This window comes from Alligator mississippiensis, chromosome 3 (genome assembly GCF_030867095.1).
Source record: "Alligator mississippiensis isolate rAllMis1 chromosome 3, rAllMis1, whole genome shotgun sequence".
In the NCBI taxonomy this organism is placed as follows: Eukaryota; Metazoa; Chordata; order Crocodylia; family Alligatoridae; genus Alligator; species Alligator mississippiensis.
The window spans coordinates 39,276,376-39,301,074 of record NC_081826.1 but is presented as its reverse complement, the minus strand read 5'-3'; the positions used below and the strand labels follow the sequence as shown (position 1 = coordinate 39,301,074).

Genomic DNA, 24,699 nt, shown 5'->3' with positions numbered 1-24,699 from the left:
TTTGCCATCAGTTTGCTGTAGACAGTATGAAGAAGGAGGAAGAGGAAGTAAAAATCTCAGTATCATCAACAGATGCATGAACTCCACACAAGCAGTCCTTCTCCCCCACTCCACTTTGCCTCAGAGTGCTAGCCAGGAGCCGGGGGCTGGCAACTCTCCCATCCCTTGAGCAGTGAGCTGGGAAAAGCCTGGCAAGAGCTGTTTCCCCCTCCTCCTCCTGGCACACCCCAGCTGGGGACTGTGCAAGCAGGGTATCAGAGTGGTATCAGAGCATTTTACCAGGGCCTGGCCACACCCTCCCCCCTCAGCTCAGCAGTGTGGAAGGGAAGCAAGGGCTCACTCTAGTGCCTCCCTGTCTTCTGGCCTGAACCACTGCAGAAATGTTCCTGCATTTCTTGATTCAAAAGTGAATGTCTATCCACTTGCAAATTGGTTCAGGCTCTGCAGGGTAGACTAACTTGCAAAGATTGAATCAATTTGGGCTCGGACTTTTTAAATGTCTGTCCCTAGCTCTAATTGCTCAATGGGACTTTTAACAAATCACTATCCATTCTACAGTCCCACTATTTTCACAGTCTAAGCTTCTCCTTCCTGCTTTATACAGTGCTGAGTAGTCCAGCTCCCCCAGCTCCAACACTGGTTCCAATATGTGAATGTAGATTAGGGTTTTTAAAACAATAAAAACCCATACGTAAAAAGTCCCATAGTCAAGAATAGCTCCATAAAATGTGATAATTTTTCTTAAAACGTTATTAACACTTTCTTCCTTTTATAAATGGAATATCCCATACACAATTTGTTTTTCATTTTCTGCATTCCCTTTTTTCTCATTTTTTCAGTATGAATAATAGTAAAACAATAATGTCTTGTTCTTAGATTAAATATCTCCTATATATTTTTGTTTCAAAGAGTTTATAAATGGTTTTTGTAGAAGTCATGCTGTGACTATAATTAGTTAACAGAATTCCTTTAATTAAAAAGCAATAATATATAACTTTTATCTGCCTTTTCTGATAGTGTTTATGTAAAGGAAAGGAATAGATGGGTTTCTGATGGAAAATAAATACATAGCCAAAAAGCCATATGGAAATATATTCTTGCTTTCAAATGTGGTTTAGAGAAAGAAAAGCATTCTAAAGTTTTCCATCAAGCACCTAGATTTTGAACTATGTATTCTTCCGCTATATTATACTGATCATTTTTCATACTGCTGTGGTGATAATGATATTAGGGAATCTTACCTGTAACTTGTCAATATGCAGACTTCTGTTTTCTGCCACTTCCTGATGAGCTGTAGTGTCACCCTTGTGATCTCTCATTTGTCAGTTTTTAAAATCAGTTAATATATCTGAATTCATTATTTTTAATGGTTTGGTATTTGAATACCTGAGTATATTCCACAGAATGCAACCAGCAAGACACAAAGGTTCTCACATAAAGTCCCTCATCTTATTTTTCCATGAGTTCCAATGTTTGGAATATTTAATTTAAATTTTTGTGTAGGCAAACAAAGAATTTATCAAAGTCTAAAAGAGCATAAAAAAACAAACTGTAACACAGCTGCTGATTGAATGCTGAAATACAACAATTTTAAAATATATAGAAAGGGATGTTAGCTAATTGTTAAATTGGACAGATATACTGCAAGATATTAAAAAAGCAAAGCTGTGCTGCCACAGATTCCAGCTTCCCAATTCTTAAGCAATAAAAGTTATATACAAAGACTAATTTTAGACAATCATTTGTTATTTTGAAGGAATTTACGTGATTTACAGAGTTGAAGTAATTTAAATAAATGAGAGAGAGCTGTTTATAGTCTTAAATTACTAAAATGGATACTTTATCCTTTTTTTCCCTGTAGTTAGTTTCCTAATTGTAAGCAGAGTTTCAGAATTCATATATAAATGCTTTCTATTGAGATTTTCTTTTTAAGAAATTTTTCATAATTTAAATTTCAATTGTAATAGCCCACATTTTCAGTTTACAAACCCTACAAATATGCCTGCTTTAAAAGTGAAATTAATTATTTATATTTTTTAATCCACTGAGGTATCAGGATTAGGTAATTTAAATCAAGACAATTTAAAAATATACATTTTTAATACAAAACCCTATTTTTTATTTTCTACAAAGATTAACAAATACTCCCTCTAAAGTTGTTTTGGAGAAACCAGTGTTGCTCTGCTTTTTTGGATTGTATATCTTCTATACCAACCATTCTATTTCAACCATTTCTCCAATAAAACATTCAAAAATATGAGAGAGCATTATATAGAAGCATGGTTCCTTGTTAGCAATGTCATTTATGAGGCTATTGTAACAGGTATTAATATGAAAACCTCCATGATAATTAATGATAAAATTCATTTAAAGCTGCTCATTTTATTTCAAACATAGATTGTTAATTATCTAATGCAAAATGCTGTTCAAAATTACAGAATGTATATTATCAGTGTCTCCTTGTATATGCTACTTTTTAAATAAACAATGATTGAAATATAACATTTAAATAATAAAGCTAGACTTTAAAAAAGTGAGTCTTCTGTCTTCCCGTTGTGGCTGGAGAAAGTAAAAGAAACTCCAGAAAATGAAAAATACTTACACACACACACACACACACACACACACACACACACACACACAGAGCCTTTCTGTCTTTGTTTTTGTGGGGGGGGAGAGGGAAGGGAGTGGTAGGAGGAGAGTTACATGTATGCCCTTTGTATCTGTTATACTTAAGCAGTTGAGTCTGTAGTCTTGAGCTGAGGATTTTGCTAAAATTCTAAATCTTCTAGCATAAGAAGATTTCTACTGTTTTTTAAGGCATCCAGGTTCTAGCCATATTGGTCTAGAAGAAAAGGCAATCGGAACCTATAGTATTGCAAAAAAAGTTATTTAATTGCAAGCTTTCAGGCACAAACACCCTTCATCAGGCATTGGAGAAAAGATTGTAGAAGTCTTACCCAAACTTATGCAATCTTTTCTCCAATGCCTGATGAAGGTTGTTTGTGCCTGAAAGCTTGCAATTAAAGAATTTTTTTTACAAAAATCTTCTTGGTCTAATAAAAGATATCATTACTACGAATCCTGATGGCCTTTTACTGTGTTTTAAGAGATGTAGCAGAACCCCAGAGAACAGACGCTAAGATGATATGTCGTTATGTCTCATTATGTCTCCCCAGTCCTTGGCAGCTCAGGTGTAAGTGATTCATTTGCTTAGAATCGCTGTATCATTCTGTTTTGCACCCCAGCCATATCTTCTATGTGTCGCTCTATCCAGATCTGTAGGAAGATCATTAGAGGACAGCTTGATGCTACCTTCTACATTGTCTGTACCAAAGCAGTCCTCCCACAGGTGGATAATAGGGATTTTAGAGGCCTTTGACACCACTGTGGCCTTTTTACTTGTTAGTAAATCCTAATGTTTAATATAAAATCTGTACTCTAATGTTTATTATACCAATAATATTTCTGGTAAGATCCCTCCTGCAAAGATTTTCAACTTCAATGTATTGATATTATAGCTATTTTTTGGCCCTGGTAATAATTGCTCTTTGAAAGAACACCTGTTTGTTGTTTAAAAGTAGTCAGCTTGTATGATGTAGAACCAGCTATTTAAAAAAGTAGCTGTTAAAGGTGTCTGTCCAAAATTTGCTTCCTTTGTCCCTAAGTTACCCTCATATTTGAATTCTTTAAATCTTCAGATCTTTCATTCAAAGGAAGTAGAAGCAAAATACAGATTAGTTTGAAACTGCAAATGAAAACATTCTGATTGCTCTTACTATCAGTCAGTACATCTACATGTGCACTTTACTGTGCAGTAGACTAATTAGCTCCACAGTAAAGTGCCACCACCGACACATGCTCTGGCAGGTGCAGGTGTAGACACTGCACCTGGGAGCAGTTTACTGTGGCTCAAACTGCTCCACTGTCTATTGCTTCACCTTTATTACATGCACAGATACACCCATTGAAACATTTTTATAGAGTTTGTACTAGTGTAGCATAACAACGTACATTATTGATTAATCATGCTGTGATGCTGTCTCCCAATCATGGTTATTAAGTACTCAATTTTTTATTAATATTTTGTATTAAAATAAACCCATGGGTCAGATATAAATCCACAAAGGCATAGTGACTGTTAATTAAGGCTTCCATAAGATCCTTACCTTTCTGCCTTTTGACTATATATTGTAGATTATTTTCTATAAAAAGGTCTCTCAACTACGGGTGATCTTACCTACCATATGTTCTTCAAAGTCAAGACAAAATTTAAGATGTTTGGCAGTATGAACTCAGAGGTTCCTTGCTTTGCTGATTTTTATTTCTGCCTCTAATACTATTTTAACACAGTTATTTAGTATTTGATATATGGTTTATATAAAGTTTGACACATGCATTTCATATAACTTCAATTTTGAAATCTATAATATTTTATGATGCTGCACTGGGAAGGGGGATGTGATTTGTTTTGTATGTACAGCGTATGAGGTGCTGTTTAACATAATTACATTTTTTCCAGCTCCTGACCAAAAAATGCAGTTTTACTATAGTGAACCCAATTAAAATAAAATCAAAGGATTATTTAAGCTACGATAGGTTTTATTTTAATTTGTTTAAACTTTTTATTTTACATACTGAAATACTCAGTATTTAAATTGTTGTTTTGATATATGTTAACCCTTAGAAGAATACATGCTTATTCTTAATGTACTCTTCTGAGTAGATTTTTCCAGTTCTCTTCCTCTCCTCAGTGTAACTCCTGCCTCTTTTTCCACTTTTGCTATAGAACTTCTTCAGCCACATATAGCAAAAACAAAAAACAACAAAAAATAAAATCTCCTGTCTTTACCTGTTCTTAATAAGGAGTGAAACAACCTACTCAACAACTAGTTATATGAAACTCCTGGTCCCCTTTGCCTTGTCACTACCTTGCCTCTGAAAATACACTTTGTGTTCTATGCCATTTCTTCCATACCACAGCTCCTGATACACTGTCATTCAGTGGATGAGACTTAAAAAGACACAGGAGATGCTAGAGGGGTAAATGGATGAGAAGTCTTTTCCAACCTTGGGTCCAATTCCTCTGCCAGTCATGTTCTATAGCGGTACAAAAAGTTGTAGTGCTTCTATGTTGCTTTTATGGCTGATACTGCCTAGACCAGTGGTTCTCAACCTATTTGCCATAATGGGCCACACTTGCTGCTCTCAATGTGTTATGGGGACTGCACCCACACAATTTACTTCCTATGTATCCATTTTAAAATTTTTTAACAGGATGTCACGTGGGCTGCAGCAGTGTGTTGATTGGGCCGCATGTAGCCTGTGGGCCATGGGTTGAGAACCACTGGCCTAGACCCTCTCTTCTGTCTTCATCATTGGTGATAAAGGCGGATATTTTGAAAGGCACCTAATCCCATAAGCTCCTTTAAAAATCCCAGCCTGATTCCTCACTTGTATTGCTCTTTCCCACATCTTTCATCATAAATTGTTTTGCCAATTCCAAAATACATCTCCAATGGTTTGGAACTACTTGGCATCACTGGGGTCCTGAGTCTTTAATGGTCTGTCCTTTTCTGTTGCTGCTGAGAGCTGACTTCAGGGACCACTAATACCATCTCATAGGTTTAAGAATTCCATTGCAGGCACCAACCCAGATTGTTGTTCCTGAAAAGAGAAAATTTGTAGGGGTGTATGGTTCCCAAAGTCCTTTCTCTGCAATGTCTTGCTTTCTGCATCCTCTTGCTGCTGGCTGTAGATGCTGATAACAATACTGTAAGTTCCAGTCTTTTGGACCGTTAGTGGGTAGAATATTGTGGGAGGGGGGTTATAAGGGAGAGCTTCATTAATTGGCTCATGGGAATTAACTTCTTTTTTAATGTTTAAATAGAACAGTACGACTATAGAAGTGATTTGCATTTAATAAACTCCAGTTGGTGGCATATTTTACTTTCCACAAAATATTTCACTGTTTGTCCCCTGGGTTCTTACTGTTGATTTTAAAAATATGTGCTTGATCACTCATTTCAGGATACTTTGCTGTCACATTTAGTTAAAATTGACATCTAAAGGTCTTGGCTGAGGTAAATAATTTACTCTAAAATAATTCAGAAAAGCTTTTAAAAGCTTAGTGTTACCATTTTTTATTAACTGTTTGTGAGTAAATACAATTTCCATCATATTTGGTTTCAACATATCTTTTGTTTGTTGAAAACTTTTTCCAGTAGTATATAAAGCAGATCTTTTCTTTTTTGTAGTATTCTTAATTATAACAGGCTCTTAAACTGAATATAATATGAGTGCCATGCTTCTGTTACTGGGAGAGCCATACCCTATTTGTAATGAGACATTTGTTAACTTCTGTATACAGCTTGTGGTTCATTCCATAAATATTTGTGGGTTCTCTGATGTCCTTCACAGGGTTTTCTCTATGACAAATTTATACCACAGTACTTGAAGTGCTTTATGAATGGTTGGATTTTTATGTAAAATTGTTTGGTAAAACCTTTCTGTTCTGAGCACAAGACTTTTCTCAACATTTCTAGTTTAGTTTGTGGCTAGTTAACTGAATGAAATAATTATATTTAATTTTCTATTTATATAGAATTTGCTTCTAGTGAAACAGCCATACCATAGGCTAAAAAGGAGCACAAACAAATTAATGTGCATCTTGTTATCAGTCAAAGCTCCAACAGCAAAATATATTTTATTATAAGTATATTCAACATTTTATTGTAGGTTTTTTGAGTTCCTCACCTTGGTCCCACTGAATTTCAAAAGACAGCTGAGCATATAACTCCTGCATGTTTGAAAATTCCACACTTGAATATTGTTTGTAGCTCAGCTGTTGTTCTCTGTACTGGTATTTAATTGTATTGGTGATATAGCTGCGTACAGCATCTTAGAATATTAGTAAAGATATACTGCGGTGTTTTAGTGCATTTCAGAGATTTTTTTTTTTTTTTTTTACATAAATAGCACGTTTCAGGCTTAGAAAGCAAGATAAATGTTTTAAAGACTAAAAAAGGGGTATCAACCTTATCTGCCCTCAGGAGCCAGATGAGTGGCTTGGGGCTGTTCTGTGTGCCAGATCACTCGCAGATTTCCTCCTTTCTCACTTTTCCCTCTTCCTCCCCCAGCATACCTGATCCGGCAGGTGCTCCAACCAGTCTGGGACCCATGCAGCATGGATCCCAGACTGGCTAGAATCAGAGCTACATATGTGACACAGTGTGACGAGAGCAGTCACTATGCTGCATGAAGCGACCGTCCTGGCTGGACTGCACTACATCTGGTGCCCACCCCAGGAACTCTGGGACTGTGCTGCATGTGGCACCTACTCTAACCAGTATGGGACCAGCGCTGCATGCAGCACCTGTGAGCGTATGTTTGACATCCCTGGACTAAACTTTTAGCTCTCAGAGAGTTTTAGTATAACACAGGGGCAGGCAAAATAGAGAATCCAGCCCATGGCTGGTCTCCATTTCCCAGCAGCCCTTTCCCATGTTGCTGTAGCTAGTTTTCATGAAGACCCCAGCAGCAGTGGCACTGTGCACCCCCATCCCACTGATCTGCCCTGCAGATGCCACCTGCAGCTTTCATCACCGTGATCCCTCCTGCAGATCCCGCCTGCCCTCACCCCTCCTGCAGGTGGTGCCTGCACCTTCAATCCCCTCATCACTCCCACAGATCCTGTCTGCCCCCAGCCATCCTTCCTGCATATTCTGCCCCAGTAGGCTACAAAAAAGATAGTTCTTAGGCCATGCTGATATCCCAATGAGTTTAATCAGGGTGTATAATGATGCTTTTTTCACATTTTTGTCAAGTTAATTTTTCACGTGACAAAGCAGCTCAGGTATTTAGCAAAGTCAGCTGAGAAGAAAACGTAAGACAGAAGTTTCCCTTGTAAGTGGGTGTTATACATAGTAGGATTGTTCAGCAGAAATTCAGAATAAGAAAGATCATTACTCATGTACAGGTTCAGGCTATTCTGATTCCTAATGACAATTTACAGCCATTGTTTTTCAGAAGTCTCAGCATAATAATACTAGGAATGCTATGGGACCATATGTGACAGAAGAGGCACTTTATTAATATATATATGTGTGTGTCTGTAAATCAAAACCTGTGCATATTGTAACTGGTCAGAAATTTAAACAAGCATGTTTTCTTCAGTTGGGCTTGGGAGGGTCTGTTTTAATTCATACAGCAGAGAGAATTGTCTGTCCCCTTCTTCTCCATGCCGTGCGCGGTGTATTCTAGCATGTATGTTTTTTCTGGCTTCTTTCACTTTTTGGCTTCTGACAGAAAAGTGGGACATCCAGTTGTCATTCTACCATCACGGTTTCTGTATTTATGGTGTCTGAAAGAGACTGCTTAGACGCATGAAGTTTGAAACTATAATCATAATGGTCACTCTTGGGATATAAAATCATTATTTCTAGCAAGCGAGGATTGCCCAGCACCAGATGGAACTGAGACTTACCTAAAACCTTTATTTGAAAACATCTTTGGCAGGCTTTTTGTGCATGCTGTGTAATAGTGTTTAAATGATTTAGTATGAAGGCTTTGTATTTAAATTTGGCACTCACAAAAGCAGTGGCGTATTCTGTGGCTTCCTGTGGCAGGATGTAGGTTTCTAAGAATATGTTGCCTTTACTGCCAAAAACTACCTCAACAACAGTATTCATAATGATGGAGAGTTGTACTGGCTTTGAGTTCTGCCATTTTTTATCAAGTTATTAACCTTTTCCCTGTGTTTCCCATGTCAAAATATAAAGTTAAACTACATTTTTCTATAAAAAACACTTTTGAGGTCAGCCTTCATGTTAACCAGATTGTTCAGATTTGTAACTTTAAAAATGTCCCCTAAAGAGTTTTTAAGCAGCTTGGAGGAGAGGAGGAGATGCATTTGTGCCCATGTGCATTGTTTCCAAAAGTCTGATGGTGTAACATTGTGACCTAAGCCTGTTTAACAGACGTGAAATCAGAAAAGTGGCTAATAATATCTATTGATCTGCAGCAGTAGTACTGTATTTCAAGAAATAGATTATCATTTTGTCCTTAGTTATAAAAACAAAAAATGCCTAATAACTTATATTTGCAAATAATCTAAGTTACAGCATGCTGATAAAGGAGGCAGAGTAGTGGTCTTGTGGTAAAAGTAGAAATGGGAATCAAGAGACTTTGGGCTTAATTCCATGGCTTTGTTATTATTTTCCTAAGTGTCCTCAGTTGTAAATGGTCTAATTTTCAGAAGCACTAGATACCTTTAGATATCTTTGTTTCCCCTTCCTAATCCGTAAGTAAAAATATATCACATGGAGGCACTGAGACTAAATTCAGTGTTGAGATATTCTACTGAATATTATTAGCTCATTCCATTAGATATCCTAATGGCCTTGGTCTAATGGTTCTGCCATTAGCTATTCTAATGGAAGGATTATATAGTGTATATTATACGTCTTACTTGGCATCTATGCCAGTATGGAATTTTTTGTTACGTACAAAGTGATACAACAAGTACAACTTTAAGAACAGTAAAAAGGATATAGGAAGATATTTAGGTTGTCAGTAATAACACCAGCTGGAGTCCCCAAAAGGATCACTGGATGCCCCCCTTAAAGGAGATGCCATGATTTCTAAAACTGAAATGTGCTATAAAGGAAGTGCATTTACCTTCTTTTGCAGTATTTCCCATTAAGACAAGCTACAGCAAGCTAAGAAATGGGGAAAAAAATCTGATTCCCAGAAAGGTCTTCTACTTAATTAAGATTATTGAGTTACAAAAGCCCTTCTTCATCTCTGTAATCTTCAAAACAGTGAAGTAGTAAAACTATAATGAGAAAAAGTATGAACATAAACTTGTCTTCTTCTGATGAAGAAGAACAATTTTTTAGTTCTGAAGAATAGGAAGAGAAGTTTCCAAGTGAAATGCACGTTGTGTCCAGTATTTTGATAAACTGGTGCAAAAGAAAACTAACATCTTGATATTTAAGTCCCAGAACACAACTGGAAAGTGAGAGCAGGAGAAGAACTAAAAATCTAAAAAAGTGCTGGCCATGAAGAGCATTCCTTCAACAATTAAATGACTACATTTGCTCATCTCACTGAAAAGAATGGAAATATCCCCCTGAATTTAAAAACCTGAAGAGATAGGTCAGAAAGCTTAATTTTTTAAGTGGTGCTACAGGGCACTAGTCACATTACTCAAAGATTATGTTCTTTTTCCTCTCAGAAGATGATCTTTCCTAAAGATGACTGAGACAGTAGAATTATAATTTAGGCATTATTATCTTAAAAAAAGATCTTGATTCAAAGGCTTTGTTAGCCTCTATCCCTTTTCTAAGTGGTGTATAATCAAGGATCCATGAACTGAAGGCTACAATTCCCTGTTAGAGGAGAAAAAAACCCTAAAAGCTGAAGTTCTTAAGATCTCAGCAGCTTCTTTTACCAGGTCTCTCTAGGTTGAAATCCTGATTCTAGTGATGAAGTCAGTGATAGTTTTCATGTTAATTTCACCCTGGTTTCTTACATCCATGGATCAAACAGCTATTTACATACTAAGTTGGCAAGATGTTCAGTACATTCTGAAGAAGATAATAGCTGAGGTAGCTGATAAAAAAAAAAAAAAAGATGAAATAACAAAGAAAAATTTTGAACATAAAGAGGCAATCAGCCACTTTGAATATGGATAGATTTGAGATATCCATGAAAGAAAAACAGCTTCGGAGAACCATAGGGCTGAAGATTTGGAAGAAACAGGTTTAGACAAAGATATTTTACCTAACAGACCTCCATGCAAAAAAACAAATTGGAACTAGTTTGGACTGCAAGAGATGACTGTAGCAGATTTTAATGGAAATTAACAGAAGGTTTTCAAGAATATTCTGAGGGACAAATTCATATTGAATTTATACCTTCATACCAATCTCATTTTATCTGAGAAAAATCCAATAGGTTGAAATTCACGTTTAACTGAATTTCTTTAAGTGAATTTCTTTTGTTTGCCACAAGAAATTCACCAAATTCTCTCTTAGAAATTCAATTGGGTATGCAGATATTAAACTTTTCCATCCTCTGGACCATTCAGTTGAGTTGTACTCTACCTCCTTTCTTTGTCTCCTTGGGAAGCCTTTGGCGGCAGCAGAAAAGTTCTCAGACTTGTTCAAGTGTGAGATTGCCTCATGGACTCACTACTTCTGTGTTCATGACTACATGAGCCATCTCTCTGCCCACTTACAGTTATAACTAGATCAGTTCCTAAAGAAGGATGTAAATGAATCTCAGCAGCTAGAGATGAAAAGGGTGGCAGACCATGTGAGCATCTACTTTTCCGTAGACCACCCCTTCATAGCCAACAAGCCAGAAGGGTCTCGGATGAATCTTGACTGTTAGACCATTTACAAAGTTATCCTTAGGACTTGACATAGACTTATTTTTCCATATTAATTCCTCCTTGCCTCCTCCCTGTGCCACCCCCCCCCCCTTTTTTTTTTAAACTGTTCTTTGGAAATCTTACTCCTCCCATTTTTTTATAATGCCAAACAACCCAAAAAAGAATTAAAAATGCATTGGGTGTGAGGTGGTAACAAAGATAATATCTAAGGAAAAAATCATTTACTCCAATCATATTATAATATCCTGCAATTAAAAAAAGGGTTCCAAAACAAATATTGCCATGTAGCTCAGAACATATATGAAAGGCACAGAAACAAAGGGATCCATTTCACCTGCTTTTCTTTAGGGTGTGGCACTTATCAGAGCAAAAAGATTTTATGAGTCTTATGATCAGATTTGTAAGATGCCTGCATCGTGTTTGGTTCATGTGATTTTTGGATTCTACAGGCTCACAAGCTAGCATCTTTCTAGCAGAAGCCTGCTAGAAATTATGATGTCTTGCTATCTATGTCTTAATCCCTTAAGGTACAGTGCTGCTTCCACTGAAGTCAGTGACGTCATTTCATTAACTTGAATAAGAACTTCAGTTGTTGTCTTATAACTGAAGACTCCTGAAGCATATTTCATTCAATATATAACAAGTCATCACTGCTAATTACATCCCACTGTGAGAATTCTTGAGGATGAGTAGAAAGCAGAATAGAAAATTTCACTATCCACAACCAAATATCCAACCCACCCTGCATAGATTTTTTTATACATAGATTCATTTAAACTCAGAAATACTCTTAAAATCATTTGAGAGGTACTGTATGAACAAAAAATTTTTGCATCATTACTACTAAGTTTTATTGTACATCATTTTGCTTCTATGCTGCATCTCACAATAGTAGTTCAGTGGGAGAAGCACTGCAAGGGTAGGAGGGCAGAAGTACTTAAATAAGAACATTTCAGGAAAGAACAAATCATCCATCTCATCATTTTTTTTTCTGCTGATATTTGTGTCCTTACTAACATAACATTACTTTAAAAAGTAAGTTGTACTACTCCTCAGTCCAAACTGCTAGTATTCTTTCATTTATATAACTTAAAATTTATCATTTTAGTTTTTCTAACTTGACAACTATAACTGCAGTGATTTCAGAAAAAAATGTGAGTCCATATGGCTTGAGTTTGGTTTCTTTACCTTTTATTTAACACATTCATTATCAAAGATGAGTGTATGTGTCCCTTTGGATTGCTAATAGTGGACCATTTAAACTCATTTTCCTGTTGTACAGTATAGACCATACACTTCTTTGATTATAATCATTTTATTTATAAGAACTGTAAACATATAGCAGGTCTGTACATGTTGCTTAATATATATGCATAATACAGTCTATTTCATGATAAAATATTTTTCCAGGAGTTCTCTAGTGTGTTTTATAGTATTTGACTGATGTCCAGGTATGGGTTTGATAAACTGACACAACAGTGAAAAGAACTCCTGTCCCATGTCAGCTTATCAAACACACTATGGACAATATGTCTTTCATATTGTACACCATACTATTTAAATAAGTTCCCTTACAAAAAACATGAAGCCTGTGTTCAGTGAAACTCAACCTCAATATTTCCAGGTGATTTTATAGAACACCTGAAAAGACTGAGGTATTGTACCACTAAACTATATGAAATGGGCAATTAGTTCAAAATAAAATACAGGATAAAAACAGGTACAGATTCACAAAATTATTTGTCTCAGTTTGTGATAAGTTGAGTATTTATGCAACGTTTAGGAAAGCCAAAACTGAGTGAGTTCTTCTTGCTGCCAAACAGTATGAAATTTTGAGATAAAATTATTTTCTCCATAAAACAAAAGATTTAATAATTTTAGTTATGTTCTTGTATTTTGTTTTTTGCCAGTCCTCCCCCAGCATCCCACCCACCTACCCAAGTTTTGCCCTTTTCACTGACTCAGTTTAGAGAAAGTATATTTCACTTGTTCCTTGTGGAAATGTTTTGTCATCCAAAAATACCACTCTAACTTTCATTAGGAATTCTGCATATTTAGCATTTAGACTATCTGTCAGATGAGTATTTGTACTGTGCTCCCCTGCATTTTGATGATTACTTCAAAAATATAGCAGATTCATCAAACTGTCTAAACATTAAACAATGTAAAAATGACAGACTGATCTCTAAATGTTCATACTCAGGCTATTATTTTTTTGTTCAGGTATTTAAACAGTAAAGCTACAAAGCCATTAAAACAAATAATATCTGCACATCTGAAAGCCTCACTTTAAGTTTCATTATACCCTTTTTGACAGTAACTTTTAATTTAGTATGCATAGTTACTAAACTGTACCTTCTCATCATTGGGGCATTCATCTCTATGTTCCAGATATGGCTCTAGAAGAGAACTGCAGTGCAAAAGTTCTTCTGCTTATTTGTAGGAAATTACTGTACACAGAGCTTTTGGAACAAGGGGCTACTTTTAAATGTCTGGTCACCTCACAGGATATGTAGAGTATTTCCTGCCTGTAGGATTAGAGGAAGGAAGCACAAGGCCAAAGTGTTTGATGTGTGATCTACTGTAATTCCTTTCATGTGTTCAGTGGCTTTTATATGATCAGTGCATTGCTACCATTCTGACCTTGGTGTGGTCCAGTTTATTAACATCTGACCTTCCTAAATGAATATCAAATGAATATTATAGTGGCACCCACCTGGCATCACCACTATAATTAATGGGGTTTTTATTTGTTTCCTTAGAAATTAGCCTTTCTACATCCAAAATTAAAAGTAATTGAAATAATGGAATATTTTCTGTAAATAACAAGCATCTTGAATGTACTTTTAAACTTTTGTATTGTTTAACTGTCATATAAAAAAACAATACTTTGTTCTCCTATAGTCCCTTCAGACAGAGGATCTCAAAATACTTTATAAAGAATTAATTAATTAGACATTACAGCAGCATTTTACATGCATCGACTGTGGACAAAGAGGTTACTTCTGGGTCTCCAAATGCCCAAGTCCATGCTTTTACTAAATAGTGTGCGCACTTTCAGACAGGAGGCTATCAACTGGGATAGACTCCAGAATTGAATCCAGCTCTCCTAATTCTTTGCCCTGGGCAATCACAAGACCATTATTGTCTTTTAATGCATTATCTATGGCAGTTATAGGATCATAGAATTGCTGAAAATTAGGGTTGGAAGGGGTCTCAGGAGGTCATCTAGGCCATCCCCAACTATTTCATCCCAGCCAAAGCTTTATCTAGCTGGGTCTTACAAACCTCCAACAATGGAGATTGGTAACTTCTCTAGGTAACCTATTCCAGTGCCATATTACCCTCCTCATGAGAAAGTTCTTCCTAATATCTAACCTAAACTTCCCTTGCTGCAACTTGAAACCATTGCTCCTTGTTCTGTCATTTGCCCCCACCGAGAACAGTCTAGCTCCATCTTCTTTGGAGCCACCTTTCAGGTAGTTGAAAGTTGCTATTAAATCCCCCCTCAATCTTCTCTTCTTCAGACTAAATAAGCCCAATTCCTTCAGCCATTCCTCAGAAGTCATGTGCCCCAGCCCCCTCACCATTTTCATTGCCCTCCATTGGACTCTCTCCAGTTTCTTTTCTGTAGTGGGAGGCCACATCTTTTCTGTAATGGTGGGGGGAGCCCAAAACTGGACACAGTGCTCCAATTTGGCCTCACCAGTGCTGAATAGAAGGGAATAATCACTTCCGTTGATCTGCTGGCAACGTTCCTACTAATACAGTTCAGTATGCCATTAGCCTTCTTCACAGCAAGGGCCCTCTGTTGGCTCTGGTGAAAAAGAAATGCAGTTTGTGAAATAAACATTTACAGATGCCTTAAGCTTGGTGGTTGATAGAACTAATCGAGAGAAAGACACAAAGTAGTTAATGGTTAGCGTTAGATCCATTAACCGTTTCTAACACACATATTTTCATCTCAATACAATCTCTGAGTAAATGAGGTTTTGCCCAGGTTGTAAATATTTTTGGTTTGGAGGAACACCTTACATAACAATTGTAGGAATGAATGTACTCTCCCATCTTGGCAAGAGTACTGCATTGAAACATCTCCTTTAAGAACTGCTTGGCCTTATCATTTCTCAGCACATAAATTTTATTTTCAGTGCTACTTCCCATGGACAGCTGCTAAGCTATAAATGATTTCAGTTGCCAGTACCTGCCTCCTTTGAATACTGTATGGTGGATTGTATTAGAAATTTAATTATGGTGAAATGTCTGAGCTACCTTTTCCTTTGAAATCCTTTGACTCTGACAGTTATGTTCGTCATAAATTCCTCTGCCATATCTTATCTTGAGACGTGAATGTTCCCAAATCTGTTTGTATTTACACATTTCTCTAAATCAGAAATATATGCTTTAAAGGGTACAGCAGTAATTTGAGATGAATTGGTGTTATGTCTCAAAGTGACACCATCAGTTCATTTTTACAAAATGAGCTAGATATAACTTCAGGTTCTACATCAACTCTTCAGTCTTGTCAGCCAATTTCTGTTACTTTTTGCATCCTTTAAAAATGACTTATGTATCATGTTGCAGCATATAAGACCCACACAAAGAGATGGGAAGACCAGCATTTGAACAGACAGTAAAGCTGACTCTGTATAAAGGGCTGTCAAATGTACAAAGTAAAGCCACCTAAAAAGTAGATGAAAAAAAATTTTGTAATCTTTTTCAGATGTGGTGACCTTACATTGCTCCTTGCAACAACCACCAGACCAGAATAATTCAAAATCTTTTTAAATTGGTGTCTCTGAGACGTACACTTTTCTAGTGACATTTGAGACCTTAGTATTTAATGCATTAATTGGCATGTGTATTTGAATCATAAAAATAAAAGCAACCTAGGTTACCTTTTGTATACTATTTATATATGTGTCTTAGGTATTTCTGTAGGGTTCATTACCATATTACCTTAGCTCTTAAGAGTAAAAATATCTTTAAAATTCTGTTAATTTTGACTGTCATTTTATACCTTATTATATCACTTGCTACAATATCAGAAAATAACCAGTTTACAAATTACATTAAAGTAATTGAGCTCAAGATTTTCTAACAGCTGCAGACTTTTGTAGAAATTATTTTAAAATATGTCAGACAGTCATTTCCAATACTTAATATGTCTGAAGATTACAACATTTCAGAAAAATATACCCAAGAGAAATACAAGAAATGTTTGCATACTTGGCAGGGTATTGGCAGTGCTTCCATCTCCTGTTTTAATCTATGGCACATTGCGGGGTGTTTTTGGTTTTGCACCTTTGAATTGTGGGTAAGGCTTGATGTGATTTGGAAGGGGGGAAGAATCTTTGGGTAAGTAGTCTCCTGTAAATGTAAGGTACTAGACTCAGTGGCCCAGAAGGTTCTTTCATTCTACATAGGAAGTGGATTTCAAGGTTGGTTAGATACTGTTACATACATACATTTGTGATTGGTCAGTCTGTACATTGATACGTATAGAGTCAGAGATGCGATGTACACACAGCTGTTAGGACATGCATATACAAAGATCTGCCTTGCTTTTACTTGTAAAATTCTGAGATTCACAAAAAAATTCAAAACTGATGCTTCTGCAGATATGATAATGCTAATGTACTCTGAAGTTGCGGGGTACATGTTAGTAGTAGTGTATTAAGTCAAGTTATGACTGGATTATAGAGTCCAATTCAATTCTAAATAAAGAACTATTTTTAAAAAGTTTGGTATAATTACTTTTGAGTATAGAACAAAATTTAGGTTAACATTATATATCATACATATAGACCAGTGGTGCTCAAGCTATACCCTGTGGAGCTAATCACCCAGCCCATCACAAGTCCTAATAGTCTAATGAAGGGAGAACAACTGCGGCAGAAACTCTGGGTATTGCCTTTTGGGAGGGGAAGGGCCATGCCACTGCCATAAGCACTGTAGCAGTCAGGCTTGCCCTATGTATGACAGTGCCACAGGTTCAGAGGCTGCCTGCTACACCTCTAGGGGGAATCCTGTGGGCCAGATGACATGACTCACCATGCTGGATTAGGCAGTTGTGTGGGACTGCTCCACAGTCTGATGCAGGGGAGGTCCATGGACATAATACAGCAGTGGAAATTTGACTCGCCATGCTAGATCCAAACCATGGATGAGACCAGTGTGCTGGCCTCATTTGGCCTGTGAACTGCTCCCATGCCACTCATCCATCCCCAGGGCTGGATGGTTTGGGCCCCACTGCTTTAGACCATAGAAATCTGTGCACGGAGGATATGATGTCTTCTGTCTGCCAACCTAAATTTTGCCTCATACTCAAGAGTATACTCAATACAAGATCCCACTAGACAAAGCTGAATTACCACTGAGTTAGATCTCAATAACACCTGATTGACTCCTGTTGCTGCCCTTAGATGTATTCATGGTAGCAAATGGTATATTCACAATTCAAACTAGCAGTTATCTTCAGTGTCTTGAGTGATGTCCTCCATGAATTTTATAGTCAGTGCATCAATTCCTTTGATAATCCAAAAATAGAATAGACTACAATGTCTCTAGCTTTCTTCTGTTGGAGTTGTCATTAAATCTTTATAACTGTAGTTGCCATTTGAACCTCTCCATTTTTGAGAAACTTTCTGTAACAAATCACTCCTGGGCACTTGACTTGTTCGGCCATGCTATTTATCCTGTTTGTGAACAGAAAAAGGCAAAGGTTGCTGAGTTCCTGGACGCCAGCATGATATTTATCATCATTAGCTTAAAAAAGAATAAAATGTTCTTGATTATGCATGCTAAGACAATTGGAAGTGAATTTTGTTTATAATTCATTGATGTATGTTTCAGTCACTGCTTTCTATTTATTTTCAACATACTAATTGCAAAAGTAATCCATCTCAGAGTTGATTTATACTTCCATTTAGAGAAGTTATAAACACCGCAAATTGATTGCACAGTTAGAAATGAGAACCTTGAGTATTATCCAGTCTGAATTCAACTAGTAACATTTTACATCAGTTTTAGTAATTTAGAGCATCTATGCACTGCATACAGGTTTGGAAATGGACGATCACAGATACCTTCATGTTTATAGGGGCCCCCTTCCAAGAATGAGGTTTTATTTTGGCATGGGTCCTGTTGATCAAAGCTGAAGCTGAACTCAGGTGCTTCAACGTCTTCCTTAACTGTTGCTAGAGTGGGTATCTGGTCTGACTTCAGTTTCCTGTGAAACTTCAGGACACACAGAACTCATGATATACTCGGCTAAATGTGTTGTACAGGGTAATACGGGACCATATATAAGAGCAGATAAGGTGGAATGTAGTTCCAATTGTGAAGATAAATGAACATTACAGATGAAATGGAGCGTTAGATCAAAACCAATTTAAGTCTAGAAATGCCTCTATCTGCTAGAATGTGAAAACCACTTAATATAAGCTGAAATATAAATTTCATGATAGCTTGTTGAAATTAACTTCACAGTTGATGCTTACTACATAAATAGTAAATAATATTTGTGTTTCCTAGAAAAGGGAACTAGGTAAAAATATCTGGGCATACAATGATCAGGTGTAATGTGGCGCCAGCAATAGGTGGAGGTTTGGAAGCCTAGACACACCCAGTAAAGAAAAGGAGTTAAAGAAAAGAACATGATTATACTGGAAGAAAAGATATGGAGCTTTTAATTTGTGGCAGATGTGCAGCATTAGATCATAACTTACGGGCAGAGCTTGCAAAATCCATTCACCTAGAGTATATTTTTCCTAAGTTAGGATTTGATTATTTTATACAAAAGACTATTTTTCAAAGACACCTCAGTTTTGGAAAATGTTCATCTCCTAAATTGCTAAATTGTAACAAAAATTGTATATAATATACTATAGAAATTAATTTTTTGTTTTTGATTATTTTAACTGATAGTATTTAAACTAAAATTTAGTAAAAGGGCAGGACATTAGCATAGCGTTGAATTTGAATGGCAACACTGAAGTGTAAGAAACCTGGGAAATAAATGCAGTTAGAATGTAAAAGATGAGGAATTTCACTGAAGGTTTTAAAAACGACTTCAGTCTAAATGAGATTTCTCTGTTTTTTCTTACTATGTAATCTACAAATGGATATGGTTGAGTAAAAATCTGAGAGAAGCCTTCTAAAGCCTGCCATTCCTTTGTCAGTATTTAGGTAGATTCTAACCAATCAGTCCTTCTTTGGACACATGTTAGTATCATTTGTTGAAACTGGACAGTACACTGACTTGTAGTATAGAAAAGTTCATTTGCTTTGGGTTCTCTAATTCCATAAGAATGAGAATTACTGAGTTCAGAAATCTACAGGCCCAGCCCTAATTCATCCTTATTGAGGGGCTCCACAGGAATGACCACTTTAACACTTACTGCCTTACTCCAGCTTACCTGAGAGTAGATGTAGTTGCCTTAAATGATGCTAGCAGTATTGGCTTTCTTTGATCCACTCTACCAGTGCATGATTACCTTAATGCACTGGTCATACTCCCTTAATTCCTGCTGCTGTTCTCTGTGCCAGCTCCATGTCATCAGTGAATTCCCATACATCATGGGAGCCTGTACCTACCTACTCTAAGTAGCATCTTTGCCAGCCTCTTTGGATTGCTAAAAGGGGCCCATCATCTAACTTCTAATATATGAATATTTCTGTGGATTTGTCTAGATTTGGAAGAGATTGAAATCAGGTTGTGACTGACTAATGGGGTATCTGATCTCAAAATAACAACAAACTTTTCTTTAGTTGTAGTTCCTGTTTGTTCCCTTTAAGCTGGTTGAAGATGACCTTGTAGTCTAAAACATAACTTGTGAAAAGGTATATATATGTACAATACTAAGTTTAGGCATTACAAGTTTATGCTCCTTAAGGAAAAATATTTCTGGTTTTATGCATTAAAGTCAAAATTTACATTTAATAATGTAAAGCATCTGCTATATAGCTAATATGATTTAACTCTTACTGGATACTAAATTTCATTATTAAGGGAAATAGAAATGAACAAATATACTTTGCTCATTTGATCTGATTGCATTTAGGGACTACATTAGAGAGTAAATCTTGCACATACTGTTGAACACAATTCTGTAAATTTGAAACACACATAGGGTATATATATGTTTGGTAAATTCAAACACATTTAATACATTTAGTGGAAAGTATTACAGCACAAAAGTAAGTGATATATAGTGGTAATTAGTCTACATTTTAAAAGTTTGACTAAGTAATTTTGTTTCTACCACTGAGGAATCAATACATCAACTTTTGAAGCCACTAGCTGGCTCCAGCATTCTAACATTAATAAATGGGTGAAAACCCTTAGCTAATGATTTGGCAAAAGCTCCACCTGAATGTAGTCACTTCTTATAGCAGTGGGTGAGGGGACAGGAAACTTTTCTTTCACCACCCACGTCCAGGTCCGGCACCATCTCTGCCTCTCTCACACTACCTTCCTTTCTCTTGTCTGTGTTGTCTCTCAGTAATATAGAGATCAACTCTTCATTTCTCATTCCTCCTAATCCTGATTCTCACACAGACCAGGATCCCAGCTTCACTCTCTTATGCATCGTTCACCTTCTCTCATTGTACTTTATGCTGGATCAGACCATGGTAGAGCCAAGGGTTGCTTCTCTCCCACATTCAGTCCCCCCAATTCCAATGCTCTTCTCTTTTAAACAGCACAGAATATGACTTGTATGTTCTTCTCTCTTTGGTTGTTATCATCTAGGCTAGGGACAGACAGTCAAAAAACCCACGCCTGAATTGATTCAATCTTTGAAGACAAGTCTGACCTGCGTAGATTGAACTGATTTGCAAGTGAACAAACATTCACTTATAATTCCAGAAATGCAGGCACTTGCCTGCAGTGGCTCAGGCTAGAAGCTGCGGACTGCTAGAGGGGGGCCTCCCTTTTGTTCCTCAGCAGCCACAAAACTAGAGAGAAGCTGACTTGGGAAGCATGGCCAGGCCTTGGCAGGCTGCTAAGTATGATTGTGGAGGGGTTTAAACCCCAACCCTGGCCTGCAGGGACCCTAGCCATGCTGTGCTAGAGTGGGAGGTGGGGAAGCAGCCTTTGCCAGACTTGTCCCCAAGGCCAAACACTGGCCGGGCAGCACCTCAGGCAAGAGGGGGTAGAGGGGGTTAAACTCCCCTGTCTCACCTCTTGGGCATGGGAACCCCAGCCAGGGTCTTCCTGGCTTCCCCCCGTTCCCTGATTGCAGTGGGGAGGTTTGGCAAGAGCCAGCTGGCATGGCCCTGACATCTGCCCAGGGCTGGGGCTGGAGCTGCGGGATTGAACTGGGCTGGCCAGCAGGCACTGCACAGGGGCTGGCCTGGGCTGTATCGCAGGGGCCCGGCCTCTGGCTTGGGCTGTGGGGCACGGGCAGCAGCTGGCCAAGCAGTGGGCTGCCTGGGCCAACTTGGAGGCACCCCAGGAATTGCCCAACACAGGGACTCTCAGCCCCCACTGTGCAGTACCCACCAACTGCAGCTGCACCACAGGCTGTGTGCTAGCCAGATCTGGAGGAGCTCTTCTGCCTCCTTGCCTCCAGCTGCCACTGCCACACTGCTCTAGGTGGGCGGGTGGAAGATTTAGTCCCAAAGCTTCGTCCCAGCGCGTGGAGCTCTGGCTCCAGCTCTGATTCCTTTCCACCCCTCCCCCCGCCCCACCCCTGCAGGGGCTGCTAATAGTGCCAGGCTGGTGGAGTGGGCAGAACTCCAGGCACTGGGCAGAAGCCACTGGGCTAAAGCTTCCATCTGTCTTCCCACCACTGCATAGCGGGGCAGGAGGAGAAGCTGCAGTTGGAGGTGAGGGGAGCAGAAGAGCCCTGCTGGGCCTAGCCAGCATGCAGCTTCCCCTCACCTCCAGTGGCTACTCCCCCTTCTCCTCCCACTCCTGCTGCACTGCTCTGGGAGGCGAGTGAGGAGAGATACCTCAGCCCAAATCATAGAGCTTTGGCTCTAGCTCCAGCTGCTTTTTTCCACCCACCCATTGTTATGATCAGCCCCTGAGGGGGGAGCAGGTAGAAAGTAGCTGGAGCTGCAGCCGGGTCTCCATACTCCGAGCAGAAGCCACCAGGCTAAATCTACCCCCACCCCACCCCACCACTCAGAGTGGTATAGCAGGGGCAGGGGCAAGAGGGGGAGGGGGAGTAGCCACTGGAGGCAAGGGGAAGCTGCGTGCTAGCTGGGCCTGGCAGGGCTGTTCTGCTTCCCTCACCTCCAGCTGCAGCTGCTGCTCCTGCTCCTGCCGTGCCACGCAGTGTCACTATGGGCAGGTGGAAGCTTTAGCCCGGTGGCTTCTGCCCAGTGCCTGGAGCTCTGGCTTCAGCTCCGGCTACCTGCCACATGCTCTGCCTGCCTGGCACAATGAAGAGCTTCCACCCACCCATGCAGAGCCACACGGCAGTGGCAGTTTGGGACCAGCTCTTGGCGGAGACACACAGGTGCAAGCCTGTCATGCCCCCTTGAGTGGAAGAACCCTGACAGATCCCAATCCTGACCCCCAGTTTGGAGGCAGGAGCTAAGTGGGGCCCGTGGTGATAGGGCACTAGTTAGGAGCGGGAGGCAGCTGAGCAGAGTCGAGGAGGGTCACACCCCCCCAGACCCAACTTAGCTCAACCTCCCAGGGAGCTGCACAAACAGAGTTCTGGGCCCCAGCATGCAAGTTAGCACTGGAGTTCGCTCAGGAGGGCAAGCAGGAGGGGCACAAGGCCCTAGGTGGCAAGCCAGAAGAGAAGCATCAGCACAGCAGTAGCCTGGAGTACTACCTGTGCAATGCTGGGGATGCACCACACCCCAAAGATCCCGTCCATGGCTGGAGGTCCCATTCCCCACCCTGCACCCACCGGTACCACTGAGGTCTCCACCCAGATGGAATCCATGGTTCTGGCCTCTACCCAGATGGAGCCCCTGGGGGCTGCCTGGCATGACTACAGGCAGCTGGGATCAGGAGCCATGACACCTCCCTTTGTGAGGTATACTCCGCATTGGAGTCTCTGGAGTGCCAGATGGGGAACTCCAGGCTGTGGTGCAGAGGCTGTGTGCCATCAGGGATGGCGAAGAGATTGACTCTTACTGCCAGGCTCTTCGCCTGAAGAATGGAGAGGGAGGAACAAGGATGGCTGGCAGGATGATGGTGGACAAGAGGAGCTCTCCTGAAGTCCAGCCAAGGGTCACTTGGAGGAAGGTCATCTCTGGCTCCAAGGCACACTGCACCAGGTTCACCACCCCCTTGGATCTTCACAACAGGTATGAACTTCTCGCAGCACCAGTAGTGCCAGCAGAATTGCCAGCTCCAACACTTGAGGAAGAAAGGCAGCCACCCCTAAGAAGAAATGCAGCGTGGTTGTCATGGGAGATTCCCTTTTGAGGGGGACAGAGGAAGTGATCTGCCACCCTGACCCCTTAGCCCATGAGGTCTGCTGCCTCCAACGAGCCCGTATCTGGGATGTAGCTGAGAGGATCCGAAAATTTGTCCAACCCTCCAACCACTATCCCATGCTCCTCATCCATGTGGGCATGAGTGACACTGCTTAGAGTAATCCCGGTTGGGTGATGAGTAACTACAGGGTTCTGGGGGCAGGGTTCAAAGGGTTGGGGGTGCAGGTAGTTTTCTCCTCAGTACTTCTGGTTATGGATCATGAGCAGAGGAGGGAGAGATGAATTGAAGAAGTCAAAAGAAGACTGTGGCTTTGGTGCCATTGCAAAGGCTTCAGCTTCTTTGACGTCAGAGAGAGGGGCAGCAGTTTGTTGGAAAGGGACAGCCCCCACCTCACTCCAATGGGGAAGAAGCTTTTTTCGGCCAGAATAGCTGACCTGCTTGACAGGGTTTTAAACTAAGAATACCAGGGGATGGGCAGACAGCCACCTATGCAAGCCCACAAGGTGACAACCACAGAATCAGCACATCTGGTAACACAAGGGAACTCACTCCTACCCCAGCCCAGTGGCAGGACTCTTCTAGGAGCATAGGGAAGCCTGCGGCTTCTGATGGCAGGATTACCTGCCTGTACACAAACGCCAAGAGCCTGGGAAACAAACAGGAGGAACTAGCCCTTCTGCTAAACAAAAATGAATACAATCCCATAGGGATAATGGAGACCTAGTGGGACTCCACCTATGACTGGACCACAGATATAGATGGCTATATCTTGTACAGGAAGGATTGTGTTGCATGAAAGGGCAGGGTTCTTCTCTATGTGAAGAACCAGTATACTTCCCTACAAGCAGAGATTGGCAACCAAGGAGGGTGACTTGAGACCCTCTGGGTTAGA

At 39.5% G+C, this 24,699-nt stretch overlaps 1 protein-coding gene and 1 long non-coding RNA gene across 3 annotated transcripts in view; one reads left to right on the top strand and one right to left on the bottom strand.

Annotated features, from left to right (window-relative positions):
* Positions 1-13,832, bottom strand: part of LOC109285199 (uncharacterized) — a 39,661-nt gene extending 25,829 nt beyond the window's left edge. The window contains exon 1 of the long non-coding RNA XR_002092858.2: positions 13,754-13,832. This is a non-coding gene — a long non-coding RNA (uncharacterized LOC109285199). The remainder of the gene's footprint in view (positions 1-13,753) is intronic.
* Positions 1-24,699, top strand: part of VPS13B (vacuolar protein sorting 13 homolog B) — an 877,527-nt gene that overhangs the window by 563,042 nt on the left and 289,786 nt on the right. The gene's annotated exons all lie outside the window — the stretch shown is intronic.